Source organism: Nycticebus coucang, chromosome 10 (genome assembly GCF_027406575.1).
Source record: "Nycticebus coucang isolate mNycCou1 chromosome 10, mNycCou1.pri, whole genome shotgun sequence".
Lineage (NCBI taxonomy): Eukaryota > Metazoa > Chordata > Mammalia > Primates > Lorisidae > Nycticebus > Nycticebus coucang.
Window position 1 is genome coordinate 98,439,548 of NC_069789.1, and position 17,592 is coordinate 98,457,139.

The window sequence follows — 17,592 nt, forward strand, 5'->3', positions numbered from 1 at the left end:
ATTAAAAATAAATAAATAAATAAATAAAAATTAGTATTTGCTAAGTTTGGCTTATTGGATATCAGGTTTGGGGTGGAGAATGGTGTGGGTTTGGAGGGGGTTGTATAATCCCCTCCCCTTGAGTGTGGTCAGGACCTGTGACTTTCTTCTAGCTAGTAGAACATGGAAAAAGTGGTGGGCTATATCCCCTGAACACATCTGCTATATGATAAAGGGGAGGGGATGCCACTCCCAAGATTGTGTTACGTTATGGAAGACACCTTCTTGACAGAAGTCTGCTGGCCTTGAGGAAACAAACTGCCGTGTCACGAAGGGCCTGTGGAGAGGACCACGGCAGAGAACTGCACGCAGCTTCTGGAGCTGAGAGTGGTCTCCAGCCAGCAATCGTACAAATGAGCAATAGCATAACAGTACCAACAACAAAACCCTCAAGTTCGCGATTCTGCACATGCAAAGTAACAAACGGAGCTGGAAAGTGGATTCTTCTCCAATTGAGCCCCCAGGTAGGAAGGCAGCAGAGCAGTCACCTTGACTACAGTCTGTGAGACCTGGAAACAGAAAACCCTGCTGACCCTGGACCAGTGCCCTGATGGCAGCCTTGTGAGAGACCCTGAGGCAGAGACTCAGGTAGATGCAGGCACTGGAGAGAAACACACAACCACGTTTGCTACTCTGACTTTAAGTCTATCACCACCAGACAAATCCTACACACTACATTTTTCTAGTTCACTTATTTTGCCATTCTCCTGGATGACTATTTCACGTCTTTTCTCTCTCAGACCTTACAATCTTCTCCTCCACGATCACTCTCAAAAGATAATCTTGCTTCTCCTCTCACTTCTGCCGGCTCCTATGACCATGACCACACATCTACCTTTATCTGCACCCATTATTTTTTTTATCTTATCTCAAGACTTGGGATAAAATGTCCACAGCCCAATCCCTCTACCTGTGAGCTAGATCCCAAACCCCCATGCCTACTCCCAGACATCACTCCAGGACTGGAATTCTTACTGGGTATCTCAAAATTAACATGACCTTAACTGAGCTCCTGATTGGTTCCCATACCCTTCCCCAAAACCTTCTTCTCTTCTCTCTCTATGGTTTCTCAGGCCAAAAATCTGAGCATCCTCAACTCCTTTTTCTCATTCCAGATCCAAGCTATAGTAAATCCCATAGGTTTTGTCTTCAAAATATATCCAGAACCTTATTGGTTCTCGCCATCACTTTCTCTCATCATCCTCTCTTACCTGGATTACAGTAATAGTTTCCAAATGGGTCTTGCTTCTACCTTTGACCCTTTGAAAGCCATTCTCAATATAATCAGCAGCCAGAGGATCTCTAGAATTACCTTGCTCCTCTGTTTAAAACCCTCTAATGGCTTCCTACTTCACTCGGAATAAAATTCAATGACCCCCATCAGGGTCTTATAAGACCTGTTTCCACCCACTCCCCCCACCCCGACACACCTGACCCACTCCTTCTCTCTCTCTAACTTCACCCCTTTATCTTCTCCATACCCAGCTCTGTTTACCAGATTCCAGCCACATTGGACTTGGCATTTGTCCTGAGAACAGTGGGGAGCCCCTAGTGGGTTTTCATAAACCATCCTTCTGTCTTCTCTGCCTATAAAGTGGGACAAAATATAGAAAGTTAATATCACAGATCTGCATATCCTATGGGTCCTTCCATTATACAATAGTTATTGATCTTGTTGACCCAGCAAGAATACAAAGGATCCCTCAGGATCCAAGGTGATTTTACTAGAGACCCCTTTCTTATTTTTCTTTTTGTGATGAAAAATTAAAAGCAGAAAATTTCAGAGACTTGACACTTTTAGTATTTTTAAAAGAAAAAATTAGATTCTTAATTTTTATTATACAAGTATTATACAAACATTAAAATTTGAAAAGAGAAAAAGAAAAAAGGAAAAGAAGGAAAGAGGGAGGAAGGAAGAAAGGAAGGAAGGAAATCACACCATGGTCCTGCTACATAAAACAATTATTATTAACACTTCAGTAGGCTTCTTTACAGACTAGAAAATCTAAGTACTCTAAAGAGGGTATTTCCTATCATTTGCAGCATTCCCCCCTCAGGGGAGAGAGGTACAGTGACCTCTTTGAAATCCTGACTTCATGCACACACCACACCCTGCCCTAGCTGAGCTCATTTCTTGTCTAGAGTTTTAGAAAAACATCCTGGGCTTTGCTCAGCAGCCCAGGGCCTTTCTGGTATTTCACTGGAATAACTTATGACTGGGTTTGTCTTGGCTATGAGGCTGGTTTTAAAAGATAATCTGGATTCTTCTCTTGACAGATAATGAATAAATTTAATTGCAAGTATGTCCAGCAGTTATAATGAATGTGTGATAAAATATAAACGAGCCAGGGTGGTGCCTATGGCTCAGTGAGTAGGGCGCCAGCCCCATATACTGAGGGTGGTGGGTTCAAACCCAGCCCCAGCCAAACTGCAACAACAAAAAAATAGCCAAGCGTTGTAGCCGGCACCTATGGTCCCAACTACTTGGGAGGCTGAGGCAAGAGAATCGCCTAAGCCCAGGAGTTGGAGGTTGCTGTGAGCTGTGACACTACAGCACTCTACCAAGGGCAACAAAGTGAGACTTGGTCTCTAATATATATATGTGTGTGTGTGTGTGTGTGTGTGTGTGTGTGTGTGTGTATTTTATATATATACATATGTACAGGCCACCCACAAATAGAAATAAATTTTCTTGACTGAAATGAACATACAAGCTTTTTCTTCCCCTCACCAGAATGCCTTATTAAATTAATTACATCATGATGGAATTCTACAGATATCTGTTTGTTTTTTACAGAATGATGTGCCCTTTATCTATTTGTTGCTTATGACTGTTCTATTAGTGTTAGGTTTTATTAAGTTCGATTGTAACTACCAAAAAAGTTGTAATTTTATTTGGAGATCATCAGTTTCATTTTAACAACTGTTTAAAAATTATTATTTATTATTGGTGATAAAAATACACCTTTAGGCTATAATTTAGTACACAAAAATTAGTTAATTTGCTAAAAAGTAATTTAGAAATATAAAAATAAACAGTAAATGGAACTTTCTAAATGGTGACTCTTGATATGGTCCAATTATAGCTGGTTCAGATAATTTTTAGAATGCAAGAGGCAGACATTAAATTAATAAGGTGAAATATTTCCAATTACATGCTTGAAAGTTTTCTGACCACAAAAATTGAGGTCATTTACTAATAATTATTTTAGTCTTTTTTCATCCCTTAATCTTTTAACTATTGATCAAGTAAAAGTATCAATGCACTGTTTCCTAAACATGACTTATTGTTAAAGATTGGCAGATTTCCAGAATTTCATTATTAATTATACTGACTTGCCATTTCTTGAGCACAGCAGAGTTAATTCTGGATAAATTCATGCAAAATTGGTTTAAATAATGTATGCAAATTCTTTAGTTATAACTGGAGAAAAATTATATTAACTTCTCAGATACATATTGTGGAATACTAGGTCTCATTAATAACTTTTTAAAAACGTTTAAGTGCTTCTTATGTGCTTCTCTCCTGTTATAACTATACAGAAATCTATGTTATAACTTCTTTCAGAAAGCAATAGTACCGACAGAAGAGATAAATATCACATCAAGTTAATTACGGTTTGGAAAGCATGGGTGTTTCTCAGTCATTGAGCTCTTCTGCTTTAGTCTGCTTGGGCTGCTGTAACACAAACCACAGACTGGTGACTTAAATGACAGATATTTATGCTCACAGTTGTGCAGGCTGGGAAGCAGGAGACCAGAGTGCCAGCATGGCCAGCTTCTGGGTTGCCAACAGGTGCTTCTTGCTGCATTTTAACAGAAATAGAGAGCAGACAACCTCGCTGGTCTCTTCTTATCAAGGTACTAATCCCACCGTGGAGTGCCACACAATCCTGGCCTCTTCTAAACCTAATTATCTCCCAAAGACCCCCCCCACACCCAATCACCAAATACCAGCACACTGGGGGCTAGAGTTTTGACATATGAATTTTGGGAAGATACAATTTAGTCCACAGCATTCTGCTCCTGGTCCTCCAGAATTCATGCCCTTCATACAGTCAAAATGCATACATTCCATCCCAATAGATCCTAGAGTCTTAACTCAGTGCCTCATCAATTCCAGAGAACTGTCATCTAAATTAGGTTTGGGTGAGAGTTGAGGTGCAATTCATCCTGAGACAAAATTCCTCTCCAGCTGGGAACTTGTGATGCCAGAAAAGTTATCTGATTTGGTTCCCAAATACAGTGGCAGGACAAGGATGAGACAGACATTCTCATTCCAAAAGAAAGAAGATGAAAACAAGAAAAGGGTGATTGGTCCCAAGCAAGTTCAAAACCGAGCAGGGCCAAGTTCATAGCTGGAGAATTATTCTCTTTGGTTAGATGCTCTACTCCCCCAGGCTCACTGGGGTGGCAACGTCACCCCACAGCTCAGGAGGCACTACCCACACCAAGGCGCTCTGCAGTGCCCAGCTCCTGAGTGGCCTGGTCAGTGACGGATGACGTCTTGACATGTAGCTTCACCCTTTGGAAACCAAGAGGCACTAACCCAGTCCCCTGGGACTGTGGTGGGAGTGGCAGAACTGCCCTAGGAGTCATTTTTCCCTTTTCTTGAAGATCTGCACATGGTCTCCATAATAAGTGATGCGTATTAAATTATTTTTATTAAATTTCACTTCCATTTTTTATTTTCTCATTTTATCTTTATAACATATTTGGTTAATTCAGATATAATTTTCATCTTATGGATCAATACGCTGAGGCTAAAAAATGTTAAGTAACTTTTGTAAAGTCTCAAACAGTGGAAGATTTCAAATTTGAACACACATTTGATCACAAATTTTATACTCTTAATCACTGTTTTACTGAATACATATTTCCAACCATTTAACTTCCAAAATAGACAGTATTTGTTACCAAATGAATAAGCCTACATGGTAAGCTAGTAACATACTGTACCTTGTAAAAGCATTCCTTGTTTCATAAATACTCACATCATATATAGTTTTACAAACTTTTTTTTGTCATATACCTGAGATATTTGGTCTCGGGTGTTTGTACCAAGGACAAGAACAAACATGCATTTCTAACTTCTGTGGTGTTTCTAAAAGTGTTCAATACAAAACAGTTGATTTATAAAATAAACATGAAATGTCTTTATCAATACTTAATATATAGTATATAGGCAATAGCAACTATGAGAACTATCCAGATCATTTATCTTGAGTTATTCATATTAAACATGCATTTTTAGAAGACAGAATCAACCTGGAAGGACATTTATAACTCATCATGTCCTACCTCCTAACAATGCAGGAATCACTTCTTCACCATCTTTGATACATAGGGAGCTAATGAAATATTAACATAGGTAATCTCTTTGTTCTATGAATAGACATTTTGTGTGGCTGCTATAAAAATACCAAAAACTTAGTAGCTTAAAACAATGCAAATGTATTATATCACAGTTTCTCTGGATCAGAAATCTGGGTGGGCTCAATTGCATCCTTTACTTAGGGTGTCAGGACAGAAATCAAGGTGTTGGCAAGGCTCTGCAGAAGGCTCTAGGGAAGAATTCACTTCGCAACTCACTCAGTTCCTTGAGGTTATAAGACAGAGGCCTTTATTTTCTGCTGCTGTTGGCCCAGAACCAGGCTTTGTTCCCATGGGCTGCCCACATTTCTACAGCTTTCCGTGCAGTCCCTTCCAACAATGGCAGGTAGAGTTCTTCTTGCACTTTGAATCTCCGACTTCCCCTTCTGGTATATCTCTGACTCCAGCTAGAGAAATTTCTCTGCTTCGAAGAGCTCCTTGATTGGACTGCCTCCTGGATTGGATAATCCAGGACAACCTCCCTATCCTAAAGTTCATAATCTTACTTAGATCTGCAAAGTCCCTTTTGCCATATAATCTGGCATATTCATAGCTTCTAGGAAGTAGGGCATGGGTGACCAAAGGGTCTCCGTGTACTATGACAGAGTATCTTCTTTGCTTGAGATTCCTCCAAGTTTTCTGAATACTGGCACTCAGCACATTCCTTTATCATATCACAAATAATTATTGAGCTCTACAGTGTATCAGGCAACATGTTGGATATAGGGGTTACAATAGTGACCAAGCCCAAAGAAAGTCATGATCAAGTGGAGCTAGAGAAGAGGCAACTATTCAAATGTAATTACACTAATAAAGAATGAGATACAATCCTGATCAAAGTTGACCAAAGTTATGAAGTTGACCTTGGTTTGAGGGTGTGGTCAAGAAGAGCTTTCTTAAAGAAGTGAAATCCCTGCACATATTTGAAAAAATCCATCACATTTCTGAGAAATTTTCAAATACTCTTTTATATGATGCCAAAACAAATCAATACAGTGTAAAGGGAAGTTGTATATGTGTGTGTGTTTGTGTGTACATGTAAAACATATGTTTGTGAGGGGTTTTATAACAGCTCGTTTTAGAGGGTGTCATCTTTTACTTATCTTTTACTTCTCCTTGTCTCCACCCAGCAGAAAATGTGTTAGGGGAATTTAGGCACAGACAGAATTTACCAGTGGAAATAAAATTATTATTGTTGTTGTTGTTGTGGTTGTAGTTGTCATTGTTGTTTGGTAGGCCCGGGCTGGATTCAAACCTGCCAGCTCTGGTGTATGTGGCTGGCACCCTAGCTGCTGAGCTACAGGCGCCAAGCTGGAAATGAAAATTTTTAATACAAGTATGGATTGAGGCTGCTTTGCTCTTAAAAATTGTTATTGGCTTGGCGCCTGTGGCTCAAGCGGCTAAGGCGCCAGCCACATACACCTGAGCTGGTGGGTTCAAATCCAGCCCGGGCCTGCCAAGCACAATGATGGCTGCAACCAAAAATAGCCAGGTGTTGTGGCAGGCACCTGTAGTCCCAGCTACTTGGGAGGCGGAGGCAGGAGACTTGCTTGAGCGGAGGAGCTGGAGGTTGCTGTGAGTTGTGATGCCATGGCACTCTACCCAGGGTGACAGCTTGAGGCACTACCTCAAAAAAAAAAAAAGAATAAAAATTATTATTGACAGGGGTGGCGCCTGTGGCTCAAAGGAGTAGGGCACTGGCCCCATATACCAGAGGTGGTGGGTTCAAACCTGGCCCTGGCCAAAAACTGCAAAAAAAAAAAATTATTATTGACAGTAGGATAGACTTCCATCAGGATAAAAACCAGAATTCCAAAGAAAAGAATTTTAATGTCAGGTTCTTTATAAGAAATAAAAAGTGATTTACAGCCAGGGCAACAGGCCCAGAAAAGAGCCAACGCTTCACTAATCAGGGTGTGTTGTTTGGAAGGAGCAGTCAAACCAGTAACAATCTTATAATGTCTTTTTTTCTTTAATTTTTAGATGTAATATCCCAAAATAAAAGAAAAATAAATGCCCTTTTTGGTGAATTTGAGTTATGCTCGTTTTCTAGGTGAAAGTCTGTAGATCACTGGCTGCTCCCACTCATCTCCACTGAATTAGAAATGTAGCACCTGCTTACCTCCGTCTCTCACGCCATCACTTTCATTCCAGAATGAAGACCTGTTTCCTCTTCCACCAGGAGCTGACATAGACTAGTAGAAGAGAGCCTCCACTAGCAAAGCCAGAAGCATTCCCCTTGATTGCTTATAAAGAGACTAAAAAGAAATATTTCCCTTTCCAGTTTGGTTGAGACTGAAATTTCCCAAGGGAACAGTGGTCATAGGTCTACTCATTTGAGGGATTTTGAAGACAGAGGCTGCAGGAAAACAGAAAACTGAAGGACGAGGGGACTATGCAGATGAAGAGATTAATTGATCATTCCATCTGAAAACCCGTCTGGTAGCCATGAGGTTCTTCCCTTGACTCAATTCTAGGGAAAGTAATCAGCTTCGGATGCACGTGGATACTGCACCTCTCAATTGGATCCAGTATGTACCCCAAGTGCATTAAGGTTTTCTATTTTTGGCCTCCTGCGATCACCATGTCTTTATTATTTAAACAAAATCATTCCAATTTCATGTCTTTGGGTTCCTCAGAAGCAGGAAATCAGGTAATCACCCAACACGACCTATACCCAAGGAACAGAATCTTTAATACACAGAGCAGTTTGACTTCTCACTATTCACACACACTAGTCTGCGAGTACTGTCTTTATGTGGCTCAAAGGCCCAAGGAATTGCTTTCTTGAACACAAGATGAATTCTCTCTGGAACTATAACATGCAGCTTGTAAAACTGCAATATTTTTGCAGTCAGTGACTGCCCCTTAAAACTGTTTTAAAATGATTGAGGTTTTCCTGTTCAAAGCTTAGAACCAGCATCTTATCTCATCTAGAATATTTTTCTTCAAAATTTAGCATGCTTTTTATTATGAACAATGTCTTTGAATAGGAAAAACGTAATTTTCACGTATAACGCAAATATCCTAGACAAGAAAAAAAAGTGTATCATCCCACAGGCTCAAGCTGGGCTTCTAACTCTGCTGCTGACCCAGTGTGGTCAGCAAATCTACCCTCTCCTGCACATGGGATGTGAGCACTCATACTGTTCTAACAGAGGCCACAGTCACCGTCCTTACACTTGGTTGACAACTGTGTTTTTTCATAAATAGGGTGTTGCTTTGGGTTGGTAAGGACCTTCAGAGGGATTCAACATGAAGTAGTTCAAGAATAAGAAAAGGCTTACGAATTCAGGTGACTGGATGGTTGAGACACCTTGGAGACATTCCATTCATATGCTCTGAACTCTGTCATTATTAGCCTCTATGTGTGTGTGTTGTTTTTTCTTGAACATTAATCTCTGGTCATGTTCCTGGAACTCAAAGAAATATTAAGATCAATGAATTCAGTATGGATTTTATCAAGGAAATGTAGTCTACCTACCTCTATGCATGTATTTGGGGCACATAAAGTTATTCAGCTTTGTGGAAGCGAATTGTGAAAAGCATAATTAAAGAGATATTTAAGATTTGAAATTCTGGCTAGATGAGGGGCAGGCTATTTGAATTAGGTCATGCAACTTTATTTCTGACACATTAAGCAAACAGGTTAAGTAACAATTTGGCCCACACAGGCTCACGCCTCTATTAATAGTAAATTATTCTTTGTGAATTAATTATAGGCAAACTTACTGAGTTTTCACGCAAGTAATAATTCTCATTTATCTATTCACACAGCCACAGACTATAAGCAAATGTACAATCTCAGACAAAAATTCCCTCAAATCTTCATTTAGATCTGACAGTGCAGTTGTGTTAACAAGGTTAACTTTAATACATAATAATTTGTATATGAAGCAAAAACATTGATAAAAGCAGTTTAATTTTTTTTCCCACAAAATCAAAGGGGAAATAATATAGTTTATATTTAATCATTCCTTGTCAGGCTTAAGAACCTAATAAAAAGAATAATAACAGTAATAATGGGGAGAAGGAAAGCATTAATAACTGCAATTCTGGATCCATTATAAAGTGGCATGCTTTCCACAGTTGCAAGTAACAATGAGTTTTCTGAATGTAAGCTTGCTAGAAATAAAAAGTATGGGTTTGAAAAACAACAACAACAACCAAAACAAAGCAAAACTCTGCTATTAGGGATGTTCCCACCATCAAAAACAGTCAGGATGAGCTGTGTACTACACCAAAACCAACATGGTCAGAAAACTAGGGATAACACTGGAGGGAAAAAGCTCAGCTTGCAGCCTGACATGAGAAGAGAAATCAGGATGACGATGAGAACAAAGCAAAAGGAAAGATTAAAAAAAAATTCACTGGTGTTTCATGTGAATTAGCTATTCTATCATCATATCAATGTTATGACATAAATACAATTATCATCTCTCTGTTGCAAAAGAAGAAACCAAGTCTTGTAGAGTTTAAGTAGCTTGCTAAGGTCATATAGTTAATGTGTGATGAAGCCTCTCCAACTCCAGAACTAATGTTGTAACATAACCAGACCATAACATTGCCAGACTTCTCTATTGCTTAAGGGTTAGCCAACTAGCCAATTTTTCTTCCCGTTTCTTTGGAAACAAAGAAGAAAACAATTGTGTCATGTGCATGCACAGACAGAAATAAATGGATGGAAGTCACATTGAGTGGTGGAATTTCAGTTTGCCAATAGAAGTAACTCTCAAAACCCTACTTTGCAGCAGCCTTGGTCAGGGGCTGTCTAGCTCCCTATGTTACTCATCATCAGAGCCGACCTCCAAATGCTCTTTCTTGCTATCTTTCAGAAGTTGGATGCTTAGACTTGTGATGAATGTGCAAGAGTCTTGAGCAGTGAGGTTAAAAGTCTAAGTAAGCAATGATAACATGAAAGCACTTTGCCACAGCTGATTCAAAGGGCTAAGTCCCCACTCCAGATGTTCTGTGGGGAAGGAGCCCCTTTAGAGAAGCACTCTTGCCATCACTCTACCACCTTATATATACTTCTTTCTAGAAAAATGCTAAACTTGGGAACAGGAACTAGGCCTGATTAATGCACTAATCAGGAATCCCCAAAGAGAGCCAATAGGAACATCATTTGCATATATAGATAGAGATGAGGAAATTGATTAGGGAAACTGGCTCAAGTGGTCAGAAAGGCTGAGAAGTCCCACAATAGGCTGCCTGCAAGCTGTCTGAGTCCAAAGACCTCAGAGCCAGGAAAGCAAAAGGCAATAATTTCTATTTCGCAGTGAAAGGTCTGAGCAGTGAAAGGTCTGGGTGGGGGAGAGTAAACAGGGGAGGGTGACCCAGTGGAGTCCCAGAGTCCAAATGCCAGAGATCCTGGAGTTCTGCTGCCCGGGGGTAGGAAAGGAAGGGTGTCCCAGCCCCAGGAGAGAGAGTGAACTCACCTTTCCTCTGCCATTTTGCTCTCTCTGGGCCCTCAGCCAATGGGATGGAGCCTTCTCATACTGAAGGCAGATCTTTTTTACTCAGTTCACTGATTCAACTGTCCATCTCTTTAGGAAATACCCTCCCAGCTCCACCTAGAAATAATGCTCTCCCAGTTATTTGAATATCCCTTAATCTAGTCAAGCTGCCTACCTAAATTAACCATTACATATAGCTCTTCTTTTCTTTGGTTCTGCATAAAGCATGTGCTCTCAGCCTTTTGGTCAACTTGTAGTAAATGCTCTGTACTTTCAAGGGGAGGCTGTGCCTGGGTCTCCTTTAGTTGCATGATGCAATATTAGGAAACTTGTAGCCATGTGCCTAAGCTACATTTTCCAGCTGTTTCATCAGTAAGCTGTAACCATTTGCTCTCCACTGCCTGACTACTTTATCTCAGTAGGTTCAAGACTTGGTTCAGGGGTATAATTTTTTTTAACATTCTCATTATCTCATAGAAATAATGTAGCATTCCCTTTAACTGTAAGACAAATAAGATGCAGTCACTGCTCTTAAAGAACTCACATGCAATGGAGAGAAACAGAGACGTATTACTCAGCGTGAAGAAATTCTGAGTAAAGCACAAGATTCACTGGGGGTATCAAGGATGGAATAGTTGATTCAGCCAGTTGACAAAGATGATGGCACGTGTGCTGACACGTAAAGGATGAGTTTACCAAGAAAATAGAGGAAGTACTTTCAGCAGATATTGGAACACTGGATCCAACATCCAGGGTAAAGTGAGGAGGTGTGAGGAAGCATTTGAAGAGTTTGGTAAGCACTGGAAACAACTGGAGGCTTGTTTAAAACACAGATTAGTAGGTTCACAAATGTACTGATTCAGAATCTCTGGAGTAGCTTGGGAATCTGTATTTTTTTTTTTTTTTTTGAGACAGTATTACTCTATTGCCTTGGGTAGAGTGCTCTAGCACCATCATAGCTCAAAACAACTTCAAACTCTTGGGCTCAAGCAATCCTCATGCCACAGATGCCCACCACAATGCCTAGCTAATTTTTACTAGAGATGGGGTCTCACTCTTGCTTAGGCTGGTCTCAAACTCCCGAGCTCAAGCAATGTGCCTGTCTTGATCTTCCAGAGTGCTAGGATTACAGGCATGAGCCACTGTGTCTGGCCTCATCTGGATTTTTTAATTAAGAATTTTTGATCAGGAAAGTTTGGGAGACAGTGCCTAAACTTGGGGAATCATTGAAGAGCTTCAAGAAGTGGAGGCATCTCACCAGTACAGAATTTTTAACTGTTGGCAGAGTGGAGCCTGAAGGCAAGAGTTTAAGAGTTATTAAGGTGCAAAATATGCTGCTGACAATGGGTATGAAATTCAGGGAATACATTTAAGAGAGATTTGTAATACGATTCAGGATAACAAAGACTTACTGAATCCAAAGTTGACAGTGAGAGAGGAGGAAAACAAAATGGTTCCTGAGATTCTTCGAGTTTCTGACTTACAACACTGGGCAGGTGGGTAATTACCAGAAAAGAGAATACAGTCAGGTAAAAGAGAATACGTTTCTTTTACTAATGAGGAATTCTGCCTTCTCTAAGAATTTCCCACTCTCAAAAGGAAGAGTCCACAATAGTCTGTGTGTGGTCAGTATCTGGTCATAGTTTATTGGTCTAGGATGAATTTAAACACACTTTGATAATTAAATGTCCTCTTGTGGGAATTTGTGCTTGGAGTGACAGAAAGCTGTTTTGTGGCTGGAGTTTTAACCACCTGTGCAGTGAGCTTTCACATCCCCCCAGGGGATGGGGAAGCAGTGAGAAGTCAACAGGAACAGAAGGAGTGGGAGAGAGAGAGGAATAAGGTATAAAGCAGGAATATCCCCCCCAAAAGAGGCAGAGAGCGCTGGTGCTTTTCCAGTCTGACTCCTATCCTGCTGCACTGCTGCTCATATATTCCACAAACTCAGCTGTGAGCCAGTAATACATTCTTGTTTTGTTTTTTGGTCTATTCATTTCAGCTAACACGACTTTATACCTGCAATACAGGGATAAAGACAACAAATAGAGTTTTGGACACACAGAGATTTGAGGTATTCATGTGTAACACCCAAGTGGAAACATCTAGTAGGTGCCTTCCTATACAAGTGGGATGAAACATTTGCCTGTTTAACATGTAGGTGGAAGTTGAATGAGAATGGCTATAGTCACCTAGATTGAACTTAAGAAAGGAAATCGCTTCTATTTAGTTACTGAGATCCTAAAATGATTCTAGAGGAAAGTTAAAAGACTTGTTATTTTCAAGGGACTAGAAATGATCCTTTGGGTGTTATCGCTAAAAACACATGTTCCCTAACCTTGGAATTATTAAGTATGATTAAGGCCCGTAAATATTATAACTTACCTAATAATATTAGTAACGAGTCGTGACAGACATTAATAAAAAGAAAATCTCTACATGCAAGCCAGAAATAGTCATATTTATTCCAGCGGAGCAAAAATATTCATGCTCAATGTCTGCCATTTCCTCTCAGGAAAGTCCAACTTTGATGACTCTATTTTCATTTACTTTATAGAGTGCAGAAATTCAGGAATGTAATGTAACTGACTTTGCTAAAGAAATTGGGAATGATTTCATAATTCAGGTACAAATGAGGACCAGAATGCCTCATTGAGTCAAAAACTTTACCACACCTCCTGAATGAGCATTGGTCCTGGAATTTTGTCTGGGATGATTTCCAAACATATGTTAAGCATTATTTCTTACGAAATTTTGTGAAATACTTGTTTTGTTTTTTTTTAATTAAATGATCACTAGGACATTCGTCAATTATGACAGCTTTTTGACCATACTTGCTCCATCCCTTTCTTTCTTAAAGTCACACATTTCTTTAAAAATTTGTTAAAGTTTAGGCCCTGAAATGTATGTCATTTTCAGCATGCCAATCTCTGGGCCCCAAATCCATGTGTACTCTCGTAAGAAAAAACAGGAAGGAAATTTTTCCAAATTTGCCTTGAGCACGGAATTTATGAGAAAAATGTAATTTAAAACAGCATTTTTAAAAAAATAATCTCTCTTGAGTCTACCTTTTTAGCAATTAATATACGTTACATTTTCAAGCCACCCTTGAAGACACTAAGTTTTTGTAGGTATTATTTGCTCTTTTCTCAGGAACATCCAGGTTTTAGGTAATTGTAGTTCTATTGTCACCGGCAAGCATACAGTACAGTTGGTGTTGCTCCCCCTGGAATAGGAAGCATGTTGTAAAGAAATTCAGAATTTTATGTTTTATGTTTTTTAATTTCAAAGGATTAAGGGCTGCAGATGTTTTAGGCTACATGGATCACTTTTATAACACTCTAGTCCTGGCTATAGGTGTACCCATTACCCCAATAGTGTTTGTTGTACCCACGTGGTAGGCTTTTGTCCCTCCCCTTCTTCTCCCTCCCCCATTTCGCTCAGGTGACCACATGTATTTGCAACCTTTACAAAGTGCTCATTTCCACCTAAAATGCATTTCTCTCTTTGAGAACTCCATATTCAAAAAGCTATTGCAAAATCTCAATTTTCCTTATAAATCATGAATCTCTCTTTCTCTTTTCTTCTCCCCCTCCCTCCGTCACTCCCACCCTTTTTTCTTCCTTCCTTCTCTCTCTCTCTCTCCCCTCCTGTTCTAATAATATAGCAGTAATCTTTTGCTACTGGTCTGATGAATATTTTCAAGCAGAAAAATCAGTGTCTCATTGCTTTACAAATTAATCTCAACTGCACAGGCTGTTCAGAGATCCTATAGAGCCTCTTGCCAGGTCTTCACAACTATGAAAGACATTTAATTTAGCAGGTACTTAAATACGCAGCCTTCGATCACCCACTTTGTTTGAATTAATCTGAGCATTATTTTAATTTCATATGGAAATGAAGATGTTGAAAAATACATATAGCCATTATATATAATTTATGATATACAGCTAGAGACGACATTGTACACTCCATGAAAAATGGGCTTCAGGAAATGTTTCCATCATGATGTATTGCAATTCCTTCATGTTCCAACCTGTTAAGAATTCTTGTTAACTGTTATAGACTAGCGTAAAGAACTATAAGTCACAATAAAACACCTCATGTTTTTGAATTAGAAATATACTTAATGCTAAGAAGATACTCAAGGATTTTGGTTGTTCAGATGCACAATTTCATTAACAGAAGGAAATGGAAAATCCCAATTCCTGAAGACTATACAAACTCTTCCACAAAAATAATTTGCTATATTTTTTATTAGTGTTTTTATTATAGGTAGCTGTCCTACATTTTCTATCTCCATCATAACATTCATTTTGCTCTTCCCATTCTGACTTTCCCAGTCTTTCTTTAACTGTAATTCTCAAGGCCTCAATTCCCAAATTATCTCCAATATTACCTTTTGGAATGGAGCTTCTGTGCTCTGCTTTTCCCACAGATGTTGGGAGTAATGAAAAAATGTGTGTGGGTGTTTAACTACTGTGTCACATCTCTTCACATTCATGGCTCTTGCCTTTGCTCTGGTGATCAGGTCTGGCTTAAGAGTCAGCAAGACCTAGGGAGACCAGGTTTCTGCAGTTCTCTAATATCACATCTCTGTACGAATTCCTTTCAGCAGGATCCAGGCATGCCCACTCCTCCAGAGAGAATTCTGTGGCCACATCCCTGAATGGTAACAATCCCTGAGAACCAGCCCTTTCTTCCTCTTCCTCCTCCTTCTCAGGTGGGATTATCTGGACACATCTAAGCTGCATCTTGAGAATATGCAGTTCAAAGCATCAGCCCAGTCCCTCCCATCTGCTACCACCCCAACCTGAGGCAGAAGGACCTTAAGTAAAGGCCACATTCCTCTGTCCTTTGTCACAGGAGAAATTCAATTCAGAAATTCATTTCCCAGCATCCACGGTGACCCAGTGTCTTCCTTATGGACCTCCCAGGGTAGGTCCAGGGTAAGAGGTTGTGGCAGAGAAACCTGGTCTTTCCTGGAGTTGAATCAGGGCAAGGGACCCCAGCTCAGTCCCCTGTGGAAAAGAATAATTTGCTGTATTTTTAAATACAAAGTCTACCTTTCCAAAAGTTTTTTAAGTTACTTGATTAATTGCCCATATTGCTGTTATTCATAGGTGAACAGATTATACTTTATAACGGTTTCCTTTTTTCTTTATAGTTCACTGAAGTAGAAACTACTGAACTGCCATTCTGTGAAATATTGAGAGTAATCTACATCCAACTGGCTGCCAGATTCTCTAAATTCAACTCCATGCTTATTGAACAACTACTATAATCCAGGCATGGCGCTAAGTGCTAGGAATACAGATCTGAATATGGTGATCCACTAACCTCCACAGGAGAGTTCTTGGGGCAAAACAAAATGGTAGATATAACTACATAATGCCAAAAGCAGAGCAGTTAAAGAGATACTACTAATTTGACAGAGGGTGGGGAGCATAGGGATGGTTAACTAGAGAAAGTGACAATTGAGCTGTTTTTAAAGATAAATAGATTTCATTACACAGGTAAGGGAAGGAGGCAATGAATGGCATTTTGATAAGAGGTTCTTATTATAGGAAAAAGCATGGGCTACGAAAATTGCAAAAATATGGGTACGAACAGCCGAAGCATGAAGTACAAGGTCTGACAATAAAATTCACAAGCCCAACCAAGAAAAAGCGCTGCATACCTCATTGTTGAATATCACTATAAACACCTTCGAAGTACTCCCCTTGGGAAGTTATGCACCCATGTCAGGGCCTAATCCATCCTTCAAAGCAACTCTTTCTGGTATGGCCATCACAGCTGTTGTCATATTACCTTTGATGTCCTCAAAATATCTTCCTTTTAATATTTCCTTTATCTTCAGGTAAAGGAAAAAGTCATTGGGAGCCAGATCAGGTAGTAGGAAGGGTGCTTGCTCCAGTACTTATTTATTGGCTGAAAACTCCCAGACAGGGACATGTGAGCTTTTGTTCATTGGTGAGCTCCTTCAGGACCACTTTTGCATACACCTTTTTCATGCCATAATTTTTGGTTAAGATTTTCCTGTTTCTTTATTGATATTTAATTGGTCTGCTATGCCTCTCACAGTCAACTGATGGTTCTGATGCACACTTTCTTGACAAATTTTTACATTTTCCTTAGTTCTGCCCTGACCTCTCTTCATCAATGACGCTTTCTCTCCCAGAAAAATGTTTAACCTATTTGTACTCTTCTGTTTTTTTCATGGCATTATCCCTATTAACTTGGACTCATGTACCCCTGATTTCACTTCTACTCTTGCCAAGCTTAACAAGAAATTGAATGTTTGCTCATCACTCTAATTCAAGCTCCAACATTCTCGTGATGATACTACAAAACAATGAAGAGTGCCACTCAGCAAGACACTGCTAAATGTCAACACAAACATGGTTCTGAGACACTGATATACCAGTTATGAAACCGTCCTGAGCAGTCTGTACAGAGCTGCCAACAAACGTGCATGGTGGTGAGTTTGCGAACTTAATTTTCAGACCTGACATAAATGGAAAGAGGAGATGGCAGGACTGGGAGATGAAGGAAGACTATGAAAAGACTTATACGACAATTTAAGGGGATTAGACATTATTTTGAAGGCAAATGGACTGAAAAGATAGAAAATAAAATGAATTTCAACATAGAGAGAAGCATGATCAGGATTATTTTTAAGAATGAAAACTGCCAGAAACAGAAGAGACTAGAGGAAAAGAGAATG